This window comes from Monomorium pharaonis, chromosome 10 (assembly GCF_013373865.1).
Source record: "Monomorium pharaonis isolate MP-MQ-018 chromosome 10, ASM1337386v2, whole genome shotgun sequence".
Taxonomy (NCBI): Eukaryota; Metazoa; Arthropoda; class Insecta; order Hymenoptera; family Formicidae; genus Monomorium; species Monomorium pharaonis.
Window position 1 is genome coordinate 12001774 of NC_050476.1, and position 22084 is coordinate 12023857.

General features: G+C 40.7%; 1 long non-coding RNA gene across 1 annotated transcript; it reads right to left on the minus strand.

The window, feature by feature from the left end:
• Positions 1-18064: 18064 nt before the first annotated feature.
• Positions 18065-21980, minus strand: LOC118647660. The gene is made up of 2 exons (XR_004964827.1): positions 21894-21980; positions 18065-21360 (listed from the first exon to the last, which is right to left on the minus strand). It is a non-coding gene; the product is annotated as an uncharacterized LOC118647660 (long non-coding RNA).
• Between the last annotated feature and the right edge of the window lie 104 nt (positions 21981-22084).

The following is a 22084-nucleotide window of genomic DNA, read 5'->3' on the forward strand; positions in this document are numbered from 1 at the left end:
CGTTTCGCTAGCTGTAATAATTGTATGTTGGTAGTTACACCTTTCGGCATTTTTAACGTCTTTTTGACATTTTTTTTTCATCGAAACTCCTTGTCCACGCTTGTATGGAGCGAGATAAACTCCATGATCTTCCATGACGCTATTATGACGTTTCAATTCTGCCAGCTGATGCTGCGCTGCCTTGTTATCATTCACAACTTTCGCAACTCCCGCCGCTCCGCCGACCAACGACCCGAGAACTCCCGACAGCGGTAGAATGGGTAAAACACCGCCGCGTTTCACTACCGGAAGTATTCGTTTACTCGCTTTCTTCTTTTTATTTCTTTTTTTCTTTTTCAAGCCCATACCGATTTTCGTCTTAGTTTTCATAGCTGCCCAAACGGTTGCTGCAGCTCTTTCTCCGAAAGTCGAATCGTTTGCTGTAATGCGTTTTCGCGAATTGTTCAATATCTGCATGTTGCTCCATGAATGTTTTCCATGTTGCGTATGGCAAAATTATCTGATTGCCTTTGTTGTCGCCAAGCAATATTTCTACATAGGATGTAGGTCCTACGCTGATTTCAATATTCAAATATTTGTATGCTGTGGCGGTCAAAGCGTATCTCCTACTCAAGATGCAAGAAGTATAACGCAGCTGCGATAATGTTCTGTAAAAAAAAAAATAGCTCGCTATAAAAAAATATAAGATATTAATATAAATTAAAAAATTTTTTTAATTATTTAATGCGGTTTATCGTACGCCTCGTTCTGTTAGATTGGAACGTAATAGTTCATGTTGTACGTTTCTTTTCGGGAAGCTTGAAGTCCGTCTTCCACCGATCGAGGAGCAAACGGGTCGGTGCGCAATTGGGTCTGTGTGCAAACGAGTCGGTGCGCAATCGGGTCCGTGTGTAATCGGATCGGTGTGCAATCGGGTCCGTGTGCAATCGAGTCCGTGTCCAATCGAGACTGTGTCCGATCGGGACGGTGTGAAATCGAGACTGTGTCCAATCGAGTTTGTGTCCAACCGGGTCTGTATTCAATCAAGTCCGTGTCCAATCGTGTCCGTGTGCAAACGGGTCGTATGCAATCGAATCCGTGTCCAATCGGGTTCGTGTCCAATCGGGTTCGTATCCAATCGGGACTGTGTTCAATCGGGACGGTGTGCAATCGAGACTGCGTCCAATCGAGTCCGTGTCCAATCAAGTCTGTGTCCAATCGAGTCCGTGTCCAATCTGGACTGTGTCCAATCGGGAAATACTGCTGTGTCCAATCACTTATGTGCGCAATCGGGCCAGTCCCTTTTTCAGTAGTTTTTTCACCCCAGTTAGTAGTCAGTAATCAGTAACGAGTAAGAGAGTTAGTTAGTTAATGAGTCAGTTAGTTAGTAATCATGTAGAATCAGTGCGCGAATAAACTTTAGTGCCGTTCCATCCGATCAAGAAAACCCTTCGATTCCGACAGATTTGTTCGAGGACCAGTAATGAGTAAGTCCCACAATCACAATTTCTTTTGTTTTTACGTTACTCGTTTACTCCTTTCCGTTTTAATTCTTTAAGACATGCTCCTATTATTTATAAATAATTCCTTATTAGAGTTTAATTGGCGGGCTCGGGAAAAATTAAATCGCGCAGGAATACCTCGAGTCACTTAAATTGCCCTTAAACTACTGTCATCGAAGAACCTAATGTTCCTCGACCTTCCTCTCCTCCTACCACCTTCGAAACACCTAGTGTTCCTCGACCTTCCTCTCCTCCTACCACCTTCGAAAAACTTAGTGTTCCTCGATCCTCCTCTTCGCTTCCAATTACTGAAGAACATAAAGACGTTTCTCAGATATTTTCGACATATTCTCTTTCCCTTTCACCTCCTTCTCCAAGTTACTCTCCCATAAGTTCCCCAAAACCCGAAGACGTTCCACTCCCACTCTTCCCCACGCTAACCCTTATCCTTTTACGACTTCAAACATCTTTTTTTTCTCATGTAACCATTAGTAAACCTTTCGACTATTTCCTGGCTCCAAGTTTACCATTATGACTATAGAATTAAATTGAAAAACCTTTACGTTTCTTTTTCTCCGCCCATCACATAATTATATAATATTTGTACAACTATATACATACTCACTATGCGTTTTTCGATTATACCACAGTTATTACAAAATTTTCAAATCATGACTTCAGCGCCTATTTATATTTTTATAACTTTTTGGGAAATTTAGAATAAATACTTTGTTATTTCTTTTTGTTACATAAAGTTCATCATTTATTTTAATTAATAACGACCTCTCCTTATCCCGAACAAAGATAGCATTTGGTCCGATCCAGAGTTAAAGCGATTCAATTCGTTGACTCGAAACTTGGACCAACGAACGTACGATTTGAAACGGGTTATAGCGGGCCTATCGGCACGTTAACCTATATTTTTGAGTCATAAAAAGTGCGTTCAAGCCGAGGCATCTACCCTCTCTTAATATGTGTGTCTACGGGAATTCTACGTATTTATTACGTTCTTCCCTGCCTTACCTGTTCTCCCTGAAATATCCCTCCTACCAAATAAAAGAGTTAAAATCCCGTAAGGCTAGACGTAACACAATATTAGTGATAATAATAGTAAAATGTATAAGATCGGCGAAAAGCAAAAATCGTCTCTAAATTCATTATGTCTGCAAATGTTGTGTTTATACGTCCCCAACATTTGTCTAAGGCGGAGGGTATTACGTCCAGCAGACTTCACGATTTCTATCTATCCACCGACCCTTAAAAAAGATAACTAAATAAGAGGAATCTTATCCTGACGATCATCAATAACTATAAAATTATTTGGAAATCGCTCTATTGTCATGGTCACGTTCGTGAGATATAGCGACGGATTGGCATTCTATTTTAAAGGGTGAAACTCATAAATTGAAAAATGCAACTAGCAAACTAGAAGGCTTTAAATTTTCTTTCTTAACCCATTACTTCCCAAGCGGACATTTTATAGTCGATTGGTTTTCGGCTCAGAAAAGTGATGAGATCACATGAAAACATAAACAAAATATGCTCTTCTACGTAAAAAGAGTTGCTCTTTCAGATTCCGGGGTCAAAATTTCAACATTTTCTATTGGAAATTAAATATAGCGGCTCAAAGTTGATATAAATTTTTTCATCGACTATTGACTTTTTATAGTAGAAAACTTTGAAAAATTTTGTCCATGACTGTTGTAAACGATTGAAGTGACGGAGTTTGCCTTTTTAAAGTATAAACTATGTTTATTAATTGATTTTTTTAAGTAGTTCAAGTAGTTCAAGATGGTGGATGCAGTATGGCGTCCAAATACATGGAAATCATATTTTATTGCGATATATGTGTGTGAATAGTCATTTCTCACATTTTTGAGGTCGCTGAGTACGAATCTTTGGTCAATTATTCATTTTTCAAAATGGCGAATACAATATGCCATAAAAATCATACTTTATTAAAAACTATGCCTCCGAGTACTTATTTTATGTATTTGTGAGACCGCTGAGAACAAATTTTGGGTCTGTTTTTTATTTTTTTAAATAGCGGATACAATATGGCATCAGAATACACGAAAATTATGTTTTACTGTGAACTATGTGCGTGGGTACTGATTGTATATGTTTTTGAGGTCGCTGAATACGAATCTTGAGTTTGATTTATATCTTTCGAAAGGCGGATGTAATATGATACACATAGTTCGCAACAAAATCTAATTTTCGTGTATTCTGACGCCATATTGTATCCGCCATTTTAAAAAATGACTAATTGACCAAAGATTCGTACTCAGCGACCTCGAAAACGTGAGAAATGACTGCTCATTCACATATATCATAATAAAATATAATTTCCATGTATTTAGACGCCATACTGCATCCACCATCTTGAACTACTTGCACTACTTAAAAAAATCAATTAATAATCATAGTTTATACTTTAAAGAAGCAAACTCCGTTACTTCAATCGTTTACAACAGTCATGGACAAAATTTTTCGAAGTTTTCTACTATAAAAAGTCAATAGTCGATGAAAAAATTTATATCAACTTTGAGCCGCCATATTTAATTTCCAATAGAAAATGTTGAAATTTTGACCCCGGAATCTGAAAGAGCAATTCTTTTTACGTAGAAAAGCATATTTTGTTTTAAGTTTTCATGTGATCTCATCACTTTTCTGAGCCAAAAACCAATCGACTATAAAATGTCCGCTTGGGAAGTAATGGGTTAAGGTATTTTCCAAGAAAAATCGTCAGATAGGATTTCTCTTAAGGTCTGGGATAATGTTAAGTACAAATGAGAAATGTTTTACTCCTCGCTGTGATACGATTGGGGATCGCTGCCAGAGATCTCGCGAGGAAGATATTTGGTCACTTACTCCGTTATTCGTCTTGAACACTTTTATTATAGTATTCGTTTACAGTGAATAAATCGCGACCCCGCAAGGTAGAGTGTCGCGTCTATGAGTTCGCTGTCCACGACCCCGCAAAGCAGAGTGTCGTGGTTGTGTATTTACAATGATTTATATCGGCGATACACGACCCCGTAAAGCAGAGTGTCGTGTGTTATCTTAGTTTGTCTACTTCGGATTGACCCGTTCCTTACCTTCTTTCACCGGTTTATATATCCAATAATTCGGTAGTTGGATCGAAAGAAGGGGAGGATTGCGTGAGGGCGTAAATCGGTCAGTATTCCAAATTATTGCTTAGACAGCAAGTGCTGTCTAAGGAGCATTCCGCTAATTGTCGAGCGGATTGCGCGAAACCTCGCGCGATGCGCTCGATGCTGACTGCTGCAGCTGACCGACTAACGTCATCGTGCTACTGACACCTTTTTTATCGTTATGAGTGTGTCACTCATAACAGAAACAAACACCTTTTTGTTAACTGCGATATAAACCACGATTTCTTCGTGCTCGAGGAATGCCCAAGACACCTTGAAGTAGTCTAAGATGTTTTCAAATAATTCGAATTCAAAATCGAAAAAAAAAGGGAAAATATCGAAGATAAGATTAAACTCGATCGAACAAAAGACATCCGGAAATATTAAAAATATTGCTTCGTGCCCAAATAATAACTGAGGCGCGATCCTCTACAAATAAACGCAAAGGAAACGTAAAATTTCCTTTTTTTTCTTCATCCTTAGATAAGAAATTCTAAGATTTGAACTCCTTTTTCCTATATTCAAACCTAAAGTAACTCGGGCGGAGACAAGAAAGAATAAACCAATAGTTGGTCATCCAAATAAAGTAGTAACTTCCAATAGACGAGTTCAGAATTTGGTAGCGTCGGAATGGGTTACCAATCCCAGAGCGAGAAAATCGCTCGTCCCACTACATCACGAACCTCCCTTTCGGGAAAATCTGATATAAAACTGCGATCCGAAAGATCGCAACAACAACAGCATTAACCTTGTTTGAGTACGAGTTAGGATAAGTTCCGTCACATCAGTATTGATTGTATTCGAGTTCACAAGTCAGAGCCAGTTCGCGCCATTTTTTTGTGTCCAATCTTTTCCGTCTTAGTGCCCGAGACTAATCGTGTATTCGGATTTCGGCATCAAGTCCCCGGTTTTTTGGGGATAACATCAATTCGGCAAAGTGCCTTAGTGATGACTATTGGTGAAGTGAGTTTCAAGGGTTTCACCTAACGCCAACCCTGACCACTGAATTTTACTCAAATCCAACCCTGACGACCTGACCCGCTTACCGCAAATTCCAACTTTCAAGAAAAAACAGCAAGTAGTAAGTCTGAATAATTTAACTTTCCACTTTGAGTTCCCCATTGTTGTACCTTCAAATTAAATTGTAGTGGATAATCAATTCATCCGCAAAATCAATTGGTCCAACGACAGACAAAATTGTCGGAGAAGGGCTAGGCGAGCGCAGCTTCTTTTAGACGCGGAATATCTAAACTCACTGCGACTTCCCTCACACTCACACGAACTTGAGGATCCCGCGTGCGAATCTCGAGTTTCCCATTCACCTCCTCATCTTTTTTCAACGTACTCTCCAATCAGTTCCCCCTAACCTGAAAAGGTATTACCCCCAGCTTTACCTGCACCTTCCATTGAGATCATAAATGAATTTCCTCCTCCTCCTCCACCCCACCCGCGCTATTACCATTTTGAAGAAACTCAAGAATCTTTAATTGATTTAATTGCACAATTCCCCATAAAGATTGACCCCCCTACTCCAATGTTACCGCGATTTCATCATTAACCCAGAAGCGATAGATCCGGAAGCTTTACTTAATATTTCATCCTCACTCGCTTCCACAGATCCAATCCTCATTTTCACCTCTTACTACCACAACCCCAATAACATATGTATATACATTTAGACCGCGTAATGTCAAAAACAGACTTCAGTGCTTAATTGTACAGAAACAGATATTTTTGCTAAAATTTTATTGTATTCCTATGACTAATATTATTAAAAATAAATATATTTGTTAAGTTTCAAATAAGGTTTTCATTATTTATTTAAATTCATAAACGACTGTATTCTATTCCCGACCAAAATAAGCACCTGGTCCAGTCCCGAGTTAACACTAGAACCGCCGAAGCGCTTATTTTGACCGCTGTCGACATTTCCACCTACCACAACTTTATCATTTTTGCAATTTGTGATCTAATTTTTTCTGGCTTTTTATGATTTACTAAGAGGACTTTCTGCAAGAAAAATTTTTTTCTCTGACCTTTTGTTTAGCCAAAAATGTACTTCTACTTACCGCCAAGCGGTCAAAATGACCGCTTTCTAGGTTCCGTTGTTAATTTTGTTAGTTTTGCATAAGGACAATCAGTAAACAATTTTTCTTCACTTACATCGCACGTGAGATTTTACCTCAATATTTTTTTGTGGAGAATTCTCCGCAAAAAAATTCCTCTGATCTTTTTTTAGACAAAATGTTGCATCGGAACCGCTTGCTAATTCGCGCTTCGTACACATCCACTCGCTAAGGCGGCACTCGCATGAATGGAAAGACATTTTAGAGAACACCAATTTTATTTTAGGAATCGTACACATGAAAAAATCAGAGTTATAACTGATAACGTTCGCACGCGGTGACAATTCCAGCGCGACTATATTTACAACTTAATTCCGGGATTTCCGGGAATTAAACGCCCATCGCGCGTCAGCAGGAATCGATCTTCTTTTTATCAATTTTCCGGTCAACTGAGAAATGTGTTTTTTGTCTTAAAAATTCACACATCTTGTACATTATGGCGCGTCGTCGAGGAATGACGTCTACACAAATAGTTCAATTACTCAGTGAGTTGCCTGAAGATATCGATGATCCGAATCCCATCGACATTGAAAGTAATGACGAAGATTTTATTCCTCCTATCAAAAAAGACAGCGAGACTTCATCGGACAGTGAAAGTGTGGACGGTAACGACACTGTTTTTCAAGGTAAGATTCTCCAATATTTTATTGAAAAATCTCTAATTCTCCATCTACTAAGAAAAAATTTAGTTTGACGTTAAAAAACTTTCAATTTGTTACTTTGTCATTTGAATAAGTTTTATTTTTGTCAATTCAACGTCTTTTTGATCTTTCTTTTTTTTATAGTGTTACAATATAGTTTAAAATTACAGTAGTATTGCTGTTCCTGCTTATAGATGATACTGCCGACGTTTGTAATGTGCAGGCTGTAGGTGTAGAACTTAAAGCCGACAAGCAAGTCCCGCAATCTGTACCTGCAATGAAACGTGGCTCTCGTAGAAGATTCCGCGGCCGTCGAGAACGAAGTGACGTGCTCGCGGAGGTTGCAGTTAACGATAAGCAATATGAGAACGTCGGTAGACTTTTTCAACCTGCACAAAGTAAAAAACAGCCTCAGCGGAATGTTCTTCGGCCAGGCGAGAAACTATTAGGTATGGATGGCCAGACTAAGTGGACGATTATGGATCTCTTCATTCGTGATGCAGGAAGGCTTCAACAACAAAATGTACTGCGGGAAACACCAAGTCCGTCGCCCTACGCTAAGCGCTATATAATGGATAACAATTACAGTAATGCTTGGCGCTTGCTTATCGATAAAAGGATGCTGAAGCATATCCAAAATTGTACCACAGCTGAGGCTAAAAGACAACTACAAGTAAATGAATGGAATTTTAGCCTACATGAGTTTAAAGCCTTCATTGCTCTACTTTACCTCAGGGGTGTTTTTGAAGTCCGAAACATTGAAGTGGATGAGCTGTGGTCTAAGAAATGTGGCCCACCTGTGTCTGCTCAAACAATGAGCAGGAACAAGTTCTGTGAAATAATACGAATTCTGCGGTTTGATAAAAAATCTGAAAGAGCTCGGCGTCTTCAAGATAACAAGTTTGCACTTGCACCAGAAATTTGGGATGGCTTTATTGAGAATAGTAAAATATGTTACATACCTGGTCCTTATCTGACAGTCGATGAACAGCTAATGCCATCGAAAACAAAATGTCCCTTCACGCAATACATGGCAAATAAACCAGATAAGTTTGAAATTAAATTTTGGCTTTTGGTAGATGTTGACTCTAAGTATCTTTGCAACGGCTTCCCTTACCTTGGCAAGGATGACAAGCGCACTAGTAATGTGAATTTCTTCGAGTACGTTGTAATGAAGCTAGCCGAAACATACCTGAAAAAAGGAAGAAACATCACAACGAATAACTTTTTCATATCTACTAAATTAGCTGAAAAACTAAGGCAAGCGAACACTAATTTTGTTGGTACTGTAAAGAGAGTGATAAGGGAGATACCTGTTGCTGTCAAAAACTTGCAGTCTCCGTTGTATAACACGAAACTTTTGAAAAATGATTACATGACCTTGACAGTTGATCAGGGCAAAGTCAAGAAAAACGTATTGATTTTGAATACTCTTTATCCCTTTATTGAGATTGCATCTTCTAAAAAAAAGCTTTCTAAATTTGTGCAGTTTTATAATGCTACAAAATATGGCGTCGATGTGGTAGACTATATGGCCAGAAAGTACTCTACAAGATCTGCTACGAGGCGTTGGCCAATTTACGTATTTAAGAACATCCTTGATCTGTGCAGCATCAACGCTTGGGTACTGTACAAAAAATTTATCAAGAATAATATTTCCAGAAGGAATTTCTTTCTCGGTCTTGCAGAAAAACTCCGCTCGTCATACACTGCAACCGTCGTAGGTTTCCCGACAGTGAATCGGATAGTGAAGCTACTCCAGTAAGCAAAGGGGCAAAACGCAAACAATGCCATTTCTTAAAATGTGGTAACAAAACGCATCAACATTGCAAAGACCGTTGCATGCAGCAAAGGACTGTCCCGATTGCGCACATAAGATTGGACACAGTAATATTTTCTGATTGGACACAGTCCCGATTGGACACAGTCTCGATTGCACAACGTCCCGATCGGACACAGTCCCGATTGGATACGGACTCGATTGGACACAGATCCGATTGGACACGAACCCGATTGCGCACCGACCCGTTTGCACACAGAACCGACTGCACACGGACCCGATTGCGCACCGACCCGTTTGCACACGGAACCGATTGCGCACCGACCTGATTGCACATGACCCGTTTGCACACGGACCCGACTGCGCACCGGCCGGTTTGCACACGGAGCCGATTGCGCACCAATCCGATTGCACACGGACCCAATTGCATACGATGCGTTTGCACACGACCCGTTTAAGCACAAACCCGATTGGACCGGACTCGATTGGACACATTCTTGATTACACACCGTACCGATCAGACACAGTCCCAATTGGACACGGACTTGATTGGACACAGACCCGATTGCACATGGACCCGATTGCACACCGACCCGATTGCGCACCGACCCGTTTGCACACGGACCCGATTGCACACGATACGATTCCGCATCGCAGAATAATGCAAAAACAACCTAGATAGCACAGAAAATTTAGGATAAATTTTCATAAATATTTTACGAATATTTTTTAACGCGGCCCCTTTGTATATATGTATTGTGGATTGTTGTTAAGTTGATGTTTTACTGCATTTTTGTTTCGTTGCTACGTCTAATCATAATTGCTTAATTGAGTCTCGTGTTTTGTAACTGTAGTATCGCGCGGTGTTAAATTGAATTGATTGTGGTTACTACTATTATTTGCGCTCCGTGAAACGTCGGTGGATCGCGATCGGTAACAAAATTGATAAATCATGCGACTCACTGATCGGTGCTGCCATCGCTCATCCACCGACGGGAGCAATTGAAAAAGGGAACGGAATACTCTCGCCGGCGACGATCGTTGCAGGACCGTCTCACCACTGATCGATGAGCAGTCCTCGGCCACGCAACAACCGGCACGAGATCCACCGTTTTCGCATTGGTGCATGTTCTTTTTGCTGCTTGCCTTGCTCACGCTCTTGCCTGCTGCCTTTTTATTTTCACCGGCCAGCTAGCCACCTGCTTTACGCCCGCACCCGTGGTCAGCCCCGGGATCTACTGGACGAGGAAGCTGAGGCACGTGCCAGGAGGTGAGTCGCTTACGCTTTCTGCTTTACAGTTATCACTTAGCTTTCGTTTGCGCGTGCTAACTTATCGCCTTGTGCATGCATAACGCATCGCTATTAGCCTTTTGAGGGGTTTTAACACCCCCTTCTGGTCCTTCGAGAAAGACAATCGTCTGGGCATTACATGACTACATATCGTCACCGGAGAATTTGATTCCCCTCCGAACAAATATATTAAAAAAAATATTTTTTTAAAATTACATAATCATTTTTTATAAACCATTTAAAAATAATACATAAATTATTATTCACAATATATAAAATACATTTCTAAAATGTACTGAAAAATATTTATGTTATATAAACTTGAAATATTTTTTATATTTTTGGATTATAATAGAATAAATATTTATTTTTAATATTTTTATAAATATTTATCATAATTTTTTTATACCTGGCAAACTCGGACATAAAAATACGTACAAAATATTTATTATAAGTATTTTCCTTTCTTATACATATTTTATAGTCGCAAACCCATCTGGTGCACAAAATGTTTTGTGCGCGCGCGCGCGCGCGCACACACACACACACACACACACACACACGGAGGGTGCAAGGGGGGCTTCGCTCCCCCTTCCGTACCCACCCCGTTCAAGTCGCTAACCCATGTACTATCTGCAATGCGAAATCGTATCGTGTGCAATCGGGTCTGTGTGCAAACGGGTCGGTGCGCAATTAAGTCCGTGTGCAATCAGGTCTGTGTGCATTCGGGTCCGTGTGCAATCGGGCCTGCGTTCAAAAATAGCTTTAGCTGGTGTTGGGAAAAAAGGTTAAGTTGGTAATATTGATAATTCCCAACGCTGTGTTCGTTTTCTCCCAGCTGAAAGTAGTTGGAGATTAATCGAATAAGTGCATTTAGTACAAATGGCAACGAAATATCTTGACAAGCGATAACGTACGCACGTGTTTTATATAATTAACTTATACCTACGATTGTTGGAATTTAGCAAATTCAAGGTACTCGAAAACATGTTTGATTCTTCTTGTATAGTTTATCGTCTAATAACAGTGATGACGACGATGAAAAATTACAAAATATCTTGTTCAGTAACAACATAGATGAAAAGAGAAAGGTACCAAAAATAAAAAATTATTTGAAACACATTGTAGCAATTAAGTTAATTATCGAACTATTATTCGCATACAGTTGTACCTTCTATTTTTGCTACCTGAGCATAGACGGCAACCATACATTATAATAAAAAATATTAATAAAATTTAATGTTCCTTTCATTCTTTGCTTTTTATTTATTAATATAAATGTTAAATTTTATTTTATATTTAAGTATTATTAAACAAAGAAAAAACATTACCTTGAATTGACTGATAAATTTTGGTTATATAAAACATATGCATACGTTATCGCGTCTGACATAATATTTCATTGCTATTTGCACTAAATGCACCCATTTAATCGGTCTCCAACTACTCCTAGCTCCCAACTGGGAGAAAACGAACGCAGCGTTGGAAATTCTCAATACCAACTTAACTTTTTCTCCCAGCACCAGCGAAAGCTATTTCCGAACGCACCCCGGGTCTGTCCAGTTGGGAAATACTACTGTGTCTAATCGCTTATGTGCGCAATCGGGACAGTTCCGTGTCCAATCGAGACTGTGTCCGATCAGGACGGTGTGCAATCGAGACTGTGTCCAATCGAGTCCGTGTCGGGTCTGTGTCCAATCGAATCCGTGTCCAATCGGGACTGTGTCCAATCGGGAAATACTACTGTGTCCAATCGTTTATGTGCGCAATCGGGGTAGTCCCCACTGTAACATATTTGTTTGTCATTCAACATATTTAAAAAGTGCCTGGAAAATGTGTAGTGTGTAATTGTGAACATAATAAAAAAGTATTTTTTCAAAAGTAAATATTTTTTCTAACCAACGTATATTTATATTTATACATATTTACTACTCTTATATGGGGAGTCGCTCGCTGATTGCGGGACCGAGCGCATCTATCATACCAGTGCACTGTCTGACTGAGCACGTGATCGCTTTGTGACACGGGATTCCCCGGCGGGGAGTGTATTTCGCGGCTGCTGATTCTTTTCTTTATCCGATCTTGTAGGCAATTGGACATTTAATATTTGTCTATAATATAATGGTGCTAAAACGGCGCAACGTTGCCCATCGCGGGAGGCTTTAGCCTCTCGCAAGTCGAAGGGCCTAAAGGACGAGTTGGGCTCCGTCCTATTTCCCGGTCCTCCTCCCTGCCTGCTGTCCCTTCACCCGATGAACGCAAGCCAATAGAAATCCTCTCCTGTGATTTAGATAACTTCTCGGCCTTCAAAACAGATGTACATATAGTCAAGAAAGTACGGGGCCTCTCGTCCGATAGAATAACGACGAAGGTATTGCGACCCAAATCTAGAGGAATACGTAAGTACAAAAATAAGATTTCACGAAGGCAACTAAGGATCGGATTAAGAAAATTTTACAAAATAACAATAACAATAATCCATCTCTCTTACTCACTTCTCTTCCAAGAAATGGTAAATTAGACTCGTTTGTGGACTGTGAAACGAGTGATGCGGTCGCTATTGCCTCGATATCTTCTGGGGATCCCCCATCTCGCGAGTATTGTCCGTTGACGAGGTGCCTGCGGACACGTTGACGGTTTCTCCCAAGAACATAGGATCGAATTCCAACCCGCATATTTTAAGGTAGCGTTCCAGATGCGCACAGTAATAAACTGATACAGCAGGCTGAGTGAAACGGACACAGACCAAATGCGCACAGACCAAATGCACACGGACCAAATGCGCACGGACCACATAGGTTGCAACTTCTCGAGCACCTCTACCGACGGAATGAGGCGGGAGGGGGGCAAAGCCACCCCTTGCACCTCCCCCCCCCGTGTGTGTGTGTGTGTGTGTGTGTGTGTGTGTGTGTGTGTGTGTGTGTGCAAAGCATTCTTTGCACCACATGGGTTTGCGACTGTGCGCATTTGGTCTGTGTCCGTTTCACTCAGCCTGCTGTGTCCGTTTATTACTGTACGCATCTCACTCGTGCAAAGCGCGGCAGACACCGCATAAAGAGACCGCTACCGCCGCAGCAAGTTATGACAAAAACGAATGCTGCTGGCGGTGCAAGCAACGCGGGCACACACGATTCAATTGCCGGCGCATCCCACGTAAATTCTGCTCCCAGTGCGGGAAGGACGGGGTACTTACGAAAGACTGCCACCCGCCGCCGGGAAACGCCGCCAGGGCCGAGGGAAGCGTGGTCGCGCCCCGTCCCTCAGAATAATTTACAAATCGCGACTGCACCTACTGTTACGAATACGCGGCTGTCCGTTCCTCGCGCTGCTGGATACCGGATCCGAGGCCTCCTTCGTCAGCACCCAGACCGCCGCCCTGCTACTAACGGATGGGCTTACGACAAAACCTGTCGCCGACCGCGTCCACCTAGCCGACGGATCAAGTACCACCAGAACGGGGCACATGACCCTGCCAATAACAACGTCCGACCCTGCAATCTGGCATGACTTCCAGATCATGCCGGGCCTCGACGCCGAGATTCTAGCCGGCGTCGATTTTTGGGCTCGGTTGCCCATTCCCTCGTCTCCGATCAAGCGCGCCTACGCCACCTACACCCCGACGGGTGGCGGGGGCGTGCTACAAAGGGCTCACGCCAACCGAACAACAGCACCTCCGCGAGTTCCTGGACGCGGAACTACCGACTTTCGAGAACGTGCGCAGGCCCACCGACCGTGTCCAGCACACGATTCGCGTACGAGATCACCCGCCGATCAAACAACGATACCGGCCGCGCAACCTGGCGACGCAGGCCATCATCGACGCCGAGGTGGAGGGGATGCTCCGCGAGGGGGTAATCGAACCCTCTCGCAACGCGTAAAGCTCCCCGATCGTGATCGTCAAAAAGAAGGACGGCAAACTTCGTTTTTGCATAGATTTTCGCCGCGTGAACGAGGTCACCGAGCCGGACGCCTACCCCTTACCGCAGATTACCGTCACCCTCGACAAGCTCCGCGGGGCTAAGTACCTTACCACATTAGACCCGAAAAGTGAATACTGGCAGGTGCCACTCGACGCCGCGAGCCGCCAGGTGACCGCGTTCACTGTCCCTGGGAAGGGCCTATTCCAGTTCCGGGTGATGCCGTTCGGCCTGCTTTCCGCCCCCGCGACGTTTCAGCGCCTGCTGGACACGGGCCTGGGACCCGAACTCGAATCGCACGTGTTCGTGTATCTTGATGATATCATCATCGTTAACGGCACATTTGACGAACATATCCGGACGATGCGGGAAATGTTCCGACATCTCCGCGAGGCGCGCCTCCGTCTGAACCCCGACAAGTGTAAATTCTGCGTCGACCGACTCACGTATTTAGGACACGTAGTGGACCACAAAGGAATCTGTACCGACCCCGACAAGACCAAGGCCATCTGTGTGGGCTTATGCGCCAAACATTCGCGGTATCGGCGAACGTATCGGGAAATTTCGCCGAACATATCCGGCCAATAATAGTGTTCCGCGATGCGCGCGATAATCTACGCAAAAACGGGGTTTGCCCTTGTTCTTTTTGATGATGAGTGAGTCCCAGATGCGCACAGTAATAAACGGACACAGCAAGCTGAGTGAAACGGACACAGTAACAAACGGACACAGCAGGCTGAATAAAACAAACACAGTAAAAACAGACACAGTGTCAACCAGACAAAAATTAATTCGTGCAAAATTTTCAATAAAATTTTATTGGCATAAAGTGTTTATTGAATGTAGTCGAATGTAAACAGGGTTGAGGAGGGAGTGTGAATGGACCTCGCTACGCGTAGACAGTCGCAAATCCATGTGGTACATTACAAAGTGTGGCCACCCACACACACACACTCACACACACACACACACACACACACACTCTCTCTCTCTCTCTCTCTCTCTCACACGCACGCACGCACGCACGCACGCACGCACACAGGGAGGTGCAAAGGCCTTCGGCCCCCCTCCCGCACCCACGCACCCCACCCCGTCCAAGTCGCTAACCCATGTACACACTGCAAACGCAGCCATAATGTATAAATATTTAATATGCGTTTGATTGAACGGTGTGCAATTGAACGGTGTGCAATTGAACGGTGTGCAACTAAACGGTGTGCAACTGAACGGTGAGCAAATAAACGGTGTGCAACTGAACGGTGTGCAAATGAACGGTATGTAAATGATTAGTGCACATCTTTCAGTGTGCAAATGATCAGTGCGCATCTTTTCGTGTGCAAATGATCAGTGTGCATCTTTCCGTGTGCAAATGATCAGTGCGCATCTTTCCGTGTGCAAATGATCAGTGCGCATTTTTCCGTGTGCAAATGATCAGTGCGCATCTTTCCGTGTGCAAATGATCGTTGCGCATTTCTTGGTGTGCAAATGAGTGGTGGGCAAGTGAGCGGTGTGCAAATGAACGGTGTGCAACTTTTACGCGTCCAAGTGAACAGTGGACATTTTTTCATGTGCAAATATCCGATGGCCAAATTTTAGATGTGCATATAACTGGTGTACATTTTTAATAAAATTTCTTTTGTGTCCAAATGCACCGTGGCCATTTAAACTGTGCGAAAAATATTGTGTCCAAAAACACCGTGTCTATTTGAACCGTGTCCAAGTGAGTGCCACCCGCATTTTCGATGAAACGGTATGCCAATTTCCGACATTCATTTATAAGGTGACCAGTATTTTTACACTATTTACATAATTTTGCAGTAAAAGCATTAGGTCCTATCTGTCCGGGGATAAGTGGTTTAATGAATGGCGTTACGGAAGGATTTGAAGGCCTTGATTGCATCGTTACCACGCCGAGGTCGCGCACGAGCTAAGACGATGCGCACGCGTCGTACAAACCTTGGCGAGAAGAACCGTCAGCGAAACTTTCCTGAGAAATTTAGCTGAAAATGGGTAAAAAAGCGAATTCGGTCAAGAAAACCATTCCGAGCCCCAATCCTGTCCCGATTTCCTGGCCTACGAAAAACTGACTTCACGTGGTAAAGTATCTTCGCCTCCGCCGAGCATTCCTGGCTGCCGACATCCCACAGATCGCCATCCGCTCCTGCAGTGGCACCAATGAGATCAAGTGTTTTAATGGCACAGAGGGCGACAGAGAAAGTTTCGAGGAGCTTTCTTTCGAGTTTTTCGAGAAACATTTTTCTCAAAAATTTTAAAAATACAAATTCGTTGTTATTTAGAAATTTGTTTCCGACAAACTGAAATTCTTATTGTACCATCTAAAAATAACTAGACTTAATGCCGCGAAATTAAGTATTTCTATTTAAATAATCACTACTTCATTTTTTTTGTTATTCGCTCTACTTTTAGCTTTAATTTGCATCGTCGAACTTTAAACTTCATCCATTAGTTCGCGAGTTATGATTTTTAACGAAAACAAGTGATAATGTGAGTTTGTCAACAAATAATTTTATAAAAGAAGCGCCCCGATTGACCACGTCCCAATTGACGGTCCAACAGAAAAACTAAGCATTCATTGCTGTAAATGGTTGTGGTCAATCGGAGACGCTCCCGTTATAAAAAAGTATTTAAGCAAATAATTTCCAAATTATATTTACATTAATTTTTAGTCAAAAAAATAAAAATGTTACAAAAATTTTTGTGAATTTTTTCGAAACTATCAACAGTGGTCAAAAAGCACTAGACACAAAATACCCTGATTGAAGGAAATAAGGATTGAAAAAATTAAGGTACAGAAAAAACGCTGGAGCAATTATAATAAATAATATTGTCTGCTTCTTACTCGTGGTAAAGATATCATGTTCAAAGATATTATGTAGAACCAATGTTTTATCATAAAGCTATGAAACTTTAAAAAAAAAATTTGGGATCTTAAAATATTATAATAAATGATAACACAGGCACACAAAAAAAAGGATTTGGTCCGGCAGACTAGACTAGTCAATCCTTATGTATTTCGACCCGCTGAATTCGAATCCAAAGTCAGAATTGCAAAGTTAGCTCGCATTTTCTATCCTTAAAAAAAAATTTTTTTTTTAGTGTTGGTCCGGCGGACCAGAATAGTCTATTTTTATGTATTTTGACCCGCTGAATCCAAATTTAAGGTCAGAATTGCTCAATTAGCTGGACCAAGATTAAAAAATTTTTTTTTTTAAATTAGAAAGAAATGAGCCAATGCAGCAATTCTGACATTAAATTTGGATTCAGCGGGTCAAAATACATAAAGATAGATTATTCTAATCCGCCGAACCAACATTAAAAAAAAATTTTTTTTGAGGTTAGAAAAAATGAGCCAATTCGAAAATTCTGATCTTGGATTCGGATTCAGCGGATCAAAATACATAAGAATTGACTAGTCGGGTTCGCCGGACCAATATTAAAAAAAAATTTTTTTTGAGGTTAGAAAATGCGAGCTAACTTTGCAATTTTGACCTTGGATTCGAATTTAGCGGGTCAAAATACATAAGGATTGACTAGTCTAGTCCGCCGAACCAACCACTTTTTTTTGTATGTCTGTGTAATTATTTCCATCTCAATTGCACTATAGAAATTGAATAAGATAGCAGATTAAATTTTTATTGTTTTTTTTTCTGAAAAATCTTTAAAAAGGGATTAGGAATTCTCTGAATTGCAAATATCGCAATTTTTCCAATATTTTAATTGTAATTGTAGATTAGTTCGAGGCTAATTTTATTCAAAAATCAATGATCACAACGTTTCAACTCTCGATTTGGGTCCTTATCAAGTGTGAGATGTTACGATAAATTACTATAACTCACGCAAGTTTTATGGCATGTGCTCAAGTATGTCATCTATAAAGACAAATTAATTTAATAACTTATTTGATCGTCAGCCAACATCGCATATCTCATAACCATAATTTCAATTGGTCTAAACCCAGAATTTTGCATAACGAACCTGTTCCGTTGGAACACAGCCAAAAACCAATCTCATTGGACGAGCTCAGACTTGCCCGGGATTTGTCGGTAGACGTAACGTCGATCGGTAGTCATTCGCGGACAAATACTGTTTCTGTAGCGCACCAGATTTTTCCCGAGCGTCACCGGCGACGCTGCCGCAGGGAGACGGGGGCTTGTGAACCGGCCAGCCACGAACTCTCACCAGGAGCTGTAATCTCCCATGCTTTTTTCGTGAACAGTTTGTGGCGCCGCCGCTGCAAGCGAACCAGCCGAACCGAAATGCAATATGGCCGCTCTTTCCCTTTTCACCTCACTCCCCTTCCCTACCATTGACCCGCACATACACACATGCACACACGTACACGTCCAAATTAATAATATTTAATAAAATTTTTGAACTTATTTATTTCACATGTTTTATGGAACCATTACATGATTAGTACAAACAAATAAAATGTTATAATTTGCATATGACATTTGCAAATAAAAAATATTTTATATACGCTTACAGTATTATAAATATGTGCATATACTTTTTTGGGAGAGTGAAAAGAGATAGTCGTTTTCTCGTGCCTACGTATCACAATCAGTTCAAGTAAGAACTTTTGGTTTAATACGTGGAAAATCCAAGCTTAATCGCTATTAATTCATCAGACGAAAGCTGGGACTAAGTAAAATATGCTACAATTTGTCACGATTAAGTAATTCAAATACCGAATGTAAGAATCTAATCTTTGACTAATACTGCATAAACATTTAACATTATTTAAGAAGAGAAATATATTCTTGTTTCTTTCAGAAATTGTTTTTAAAAATAAATTAAATTTAGAATCTGTTAAGAAAGCTAATTATTACAATTTACACCAATCATCATTTCACAATCTCTTCACTCTTCCAATATAAACAAAGTAAATAGGTAATTGTCATGATTAATGATTCGATATAACTCTCTATCATAGAATGATACCCGAGAGCACTCAGGTGATGTTTCCAAACGCAGCTACAGCAACTTTATTTTATATGGTGTCGAAGGCTGGTGTACAGTCAAAAGCTGGAACAGCTACTGGTGTCTAAAAAAAAAACAGTCTCTTTATACACCACAAATTAAATCACAGCGAGAAAAAAGCTGTTTCTGTAAGCGAAATTGCGATTACATACCATCAGTTTCAAATTATTCCGTTCGTAAGAAATAACCTCCTTCTTCGCTCGTAAGCTTTGCTTCACTTCACTCTGCTTGTTGAACGGAACTCATTACTACGGCCATGTTGATTTTAGACAGCCATATTGCATTTTAGTTCGGTTCGGCTGGTTCGCTTGCAGCGGCGGCGCCACAAACGCTGATCACGAAAAATACATAAGAGATTATATGCCCTGCCCTGGCTCTCACTCTCTTCCGAGCAGCCGATCGAGTGACAGTTTTCTTTAGAGCACAACAGTGTTTGAGTAATAGTGATTTGAGTGATACGATTGAATTCGTCTTAAGCAAACACGTGCCTGTGCGGACTTAGGCCACGTAGTCGCGCTTACGCGTCTCACGCGATATTCGAGTCGTCAGACATACTTTCGCGCGTGGCCGTGTCTGCAGCCGGCCCGCGAGGGAGCCGAACCTCCCGCTTTGCGTCGCGATCCTTGCGATCCGACTTTACGGGAACCGAACTTCCCGCTTTGCGTCGCAATCCTTGCGATCCGACTTACGAGAGCCGAACTTTCCGATTTGCGTCGCGATCCGACTTAATGGGAGCTGTGCCTCCCACTTGCGTAACGATCTTCTCGATGCGATTCTCGCATATCCACGAAAACGCTCGCACCTCAGATTCATATTGTCTTCGCTTTTTGTTCTAAGCTCAGTGTAGTGAATCGTTCAATAAACTTCTAAAGGGGGTTTCTGCCGGACTCGCACTTGCGGGCTCGGATTTTCCTCCTTGGGTTCGCCCTAATTACAGTGTTTGATTTAAGTTAAAAATAAAATTTCCTATACCATTATCCTAACATCTCACCTATCAAAAGGACTCGAAAGGCGGGAACACGATCACGCGCGATCGTACAGAACCGATGACAAGAAAGCGCGAAATAGATGAAATGTATTTTATTAAAAAACACGAACATACTATCAACTTACAAAAAGACACTGAAAATATGGCTGCGATATACGATAAAGTAATTAAAGCTGTATAATGGTTTAGTTGAATTGTTTAGCAGTAGTTAGCTTTGTTTTAGCGACCTTTATTTTGTTTATTTTATATACACTGTAAGCTGTATCTCCTCACTATTGTAACGTACTGTGACTCCAACAGACATGCCACACAACTGCGGACGATATTCTAAGATTTGTGAAATTAATTTTGTTCAATTTGACACACGCTAATTGTAAGTTTCGTTTTGACCATCGTTTACACAGATGTAAGTTTATTGCAGATAATTAGTTGAACTAATAAGTTATCAAATTAATTTGTCTTTATAGATGACATACTTGGGCACATGCCATAAAACTTGCGTGAGTTATAGTAATTTATCGTAACATCTCACACTTGATAAGGAACCAAATCGAGGGTTGAAACGTTGCGATTATTGATTTTTGAATAAAATTAGCCAGTAAGGTCGAACTAATACTACCTACAATTTTAATTGTTCATTGGCGAAATAAAGAATCATTTTTATCTTATTTTAATTGTAATTGTAACTATTACAATAGAAATTCGTCTCTAGCAGATATTTATGGTTAATATTCATAATTGAATCTTACTTTAAGATCAAGTCTTAAATAATGTCTTAAAATGCTAATATGGCTTTAATTGGACATTAAAAAAAATACTTAAGACGATCTTAAATGTAAAAATTGATTACACAGGCACACAAAAAAAAAGTCCGGCGAACTGGACTAATGATATTCTTGTTTTTGGAGTCGCTGAATCTGAATCTGAAGCTTGTTTTGGGCTATCAAGTCAAAGTTCTTCACTAACAAGGGAACCTCGCGAACCCGTAAATTCTGATTTTAATGAAACTTGGCATAAATGTAGAGGGGGTAAATACAAGAATTAAAAAATTTTTAGTTGGTGCCCAAAAACGGTTTGAAGGGGTAAAACCACCCTTCAAAGTTGAGACATTTTTGCGATTTTTCGATATATCTCGTAAACTAAACAAAATATTAAAAAATATTTCTTACAAAAGTTTTACAGCATAAATACCTCCATTTAACTACGCTATTCATTTTTCGAAAAAAATTTTTTTATAAAAAATTTCTTTTTTAATAAATAGCATAGTTAAATACAGATATTTATACTCTAAAACTTTCGTATAAAACATTTTTTTTGTTTAATTTACGAGATATATCGAAAAACCGCAAAAATCGTCAACTTGGAAGGGTGGTTTCACCCCTTCAAACTGTTTTTGGGCACCAACTAAAAATTTCTAAATTCATGTATTCACCCCCTCTACATTTATGCCAAATTTTATTAAAATCTGAATTTTCGAGTTCGCGAGGTTCCCTTGTAAGCTCTTCACTAATTGTAAGCTCATAAAATGATCGCTAAAATGACACTTTTCGGACTAAACTATAATCTTGACGACTGAAACTATTAAGGAAAAAGAGTATTTTTATATTTTTATGTTGCTGAATTTGATTCTTAGATTAGATTTAATCCATGAGGTTCGACATTTAACAAAAATAAGCCATCATACACTGAGCAACAAAA